Here is a 3156-nt window from a genome sequence, read left to right on the forward strand (position 1 = left end):
GAACGCGCCATATAGAACACGTTTGTGATGAAACACTTCTCCCGTTATAACGCTCCCTCGATGTTGCAACGCCCCCTCCTAAGGTGCCTTCAGACGTGATGGGCACACGGAAACGCACAGAAGAAATGAAATACAGTGTTATGATTTGGGGGGTGGGTAGGTTGACAGTGTGGGTCTGTATGATTCCTGAGCAGACTATGTTTAGGATACCTTTTCTAGCCCTTTCCCCTTTTCGGGGTGAGCAGAGTGGATCCATTTACAGCGGGATCAGTTGCTAAACAGGGTTGCGTTATCCCCAACTCTATTCATTATGCTCATTGTCATGATCCTACACTTTGTTGAAGGGAAACTCCCCACCCGAGTAAAAATCATATATCGAACAGATGGAAAGCTCTTTAATCTGAGCAGGCTGAAAGCAAAGAGTAAGGTTACCGTAACTTCCATCATAGAGCTTCGGTATGCTGATGACAACGTAGTGTGTGCACGCTCAGAGGTTGACCTCCAAACCATCCTAAATAGCTTCGCAGAAGCTTACGAAAAGCTTGGCCTATCGCTCAACATCCAAAAAACCAAAGTGCTGCACCAACAAGCACAAAACAACCCCTCTGCAGTGTCACAAATACAGCTCAATGGTGTAATGTTGGAAAATGTCGATCACATCTCCTACCTGGGCAGTTAGCTTTCCACACGGGCCGGACACTGATGCCTATGTCTCTTCTAACTCCTGGGGTCTTGAGTCCAGAAAGGGTTAAAATCTAATGGTGGATCCCACTGTCAGCACCGGATTTAAGGTGGTGTGGATGGTTGCCCCACACAGGGCACTAAGCGGAGGGGGTGCAAAATTGAGAAGACCCATAACTGAGCAAGATCAAGGGGAAGGGGAAGCAATTTTGTCCTTGCTATATTACCAAAGATTACCAAAGTTCGCCCCTGCCACTGTTGAACTAGCCAGGCAAGATTTTTGGTAAGTTGATGGCTCTAAGTACGGTTGTTAGTATTTCTGTGTGATTCCAAGGCACTGACGTTGGGAAAAGCAAGACGTTTCTGGCGTGTGAATGCTGTGAGCATGTTAGGCTCAGGTTGCATATATGTGTAAGTAAACTATATAATCATAAAGACATCTCTGCCATCCCTCCTTCCAAGGAAACCGAACCCTAGCCTGGAACCTCTGGTATCTCACATTGCTTGGAGATTGGGGTGGCACATGGCAATATGTTTGTTTACTGATTCTCTGCATTTGCCTCAACGCCCCAAAGCCCAGTTTAGAATATCTCTGGAATCTGGTTGGCAAAACAACCTTGTGCTCGCCCTACATTTGGAGCAATGTTTTCTGTGTGTAGTTGTGCCAGCCAGCATGTTAGAAGAGAAATCTAGTTAGATGCATAAGTAAATACAGAGGATTAAGTGATCAATCCTGATCAGTCCTGTCCATTGTGTAGAGCCAAGTGTAAAAGGCAGGTTCAGTTTGTGGGCACTGCACTCTTACATAGCACATAGGCTACCTATTAATCTCTGGCTTCCCTTAAAAGAGCTGCCATCTGTGTAAAGGAAATGTAGCAAAGTGGGTAAGAATAGGATCGGTCAGAGTTGAAATTCTTGAATGTTGTTCCCAGCTTCTGATTAGGATCTTGATTATTATCCCCCAAGTAAAAGGCTCCTATGGCTATGGCTGCCATTGACATCTATAAACCTTTCAATTTAATTTCTTTTAATGAGGCTCCTATAATTGGGACGGGATGCGGGTGGTGCTGTGGTTTAAACCACTGAGCCTAGAAATGTTCAGGATGCTGAGGCCTCCCAACTGCTCACAGGTATGCCATGCTGCTTGCTGTTCAAGTTTCACAAAGTTTAGGAGGGTGTTTTGCTTCAGAAAACCCATGTGACTGAGAAATGGAAGCTGTGATTTTTTAAAAATCTAGATAAAAATAGGAGCCTTCTATACCAGGATGAAATCATAGACCAGGGGTAGGCAACCTAAAGCCTGGGGGCCGGATCTAGCCCAATCGCCTTCTCAATCTGGCCCGGGGACGGTCCAGGAATCAGCGTGTTTTTACATGAGTAGAATGTGTGCTTTTATTCAAAATGCATCTCTGGGTTATAGTCTGGCCCCCCACATGGTCTGAGGGACAGTGGACTGGCCCACGGCTGAAAAAGGTTGCTGACCCCTGTCATAGACCCACAGTGTGGGAAGAAAGCTTTTTAGCACAGTGTCATCGTGATATAACTCGAAAGCCTACACGCCACTTTATGAATCTTGGGTGTTCCTAAAAATATATTACTTTACTATCCCCAAAGGCACAGGTGACTATCAACATACAACATGATACCTGGCTGCGGGGGTGGGTTATAATCCCATTGCTTGGCTTTTCTCCACTTTTCCCATAACCAGTTTAACCAGCAGAGTCAGTTACTTTAGCATCTTTTGACTGCTTTTAGCCTATGAGTCACCACACTCTCTGCTGTGATGTAAATCTGAAGAGGGGGGGAATCATGGTTAAACATCTGGAAATCAAAAAATCGTGTTTTTGTAGTTTTTGTGTCCTGGAAATATGGCTAAGATTGCTTCCCCCCAACTTTCCAGTTCCCAGGATTTATGAGGAGAGGAAATGACCACCAAAGCAGTTTTTAGTGTCAGTAACAAAATAGTGGCCATAGGAGCATGCTATAAAACAAGATGGCTGCCTTAGGGCCATAGCTTTACACAAAATGTATGGCATGGTGCAATGGGAATAAAGGCACGTACACCAGCCACCACCATCCTTGCTCAGAGAGAAGAGTTCCCTGTACCTCTTCTTTGTTCAGAACAAGATGGAAGGATAGGTGTCCAATCCTGGCACCCAGTGAAATGTGCCGATATCTAAGGAGGCATGTTCAACACGGGAGGGACTGATGCAGTGTGTATGGGAAATGAGGAGGAAGAGCAAACAGTGGTGCATTTTTGAAGGGATATTTCCTAAGACCTTTCAAGGGCTTCAGAGGGAAAAGTGCCACCACAGAGAAGGCCCTTTACGAGATTGCCACTAGCAATGGTATAATGAAACTCTCACAGAAATGTTTAGGACCGGGTTGTAAACATGTGAAAAGACTGTTGCAAACACATGAAAACACTGTGATTTTAAAAAATCAATTTTTTTGTTGCTATGCTCATAGTGGCGG

This window comes from Podarcis gaigeae (genome assembly GCF_964106915.1).
Source record: "Podarcis gaigeae genome assembly, chromosome: 2".
Taxonomy (NCBI): Eukaryota; Metazoa; Chordata; class Lepidosauria; order Squamata; family Lacertidae; genus Podarcis; species Podarcis gaigeae.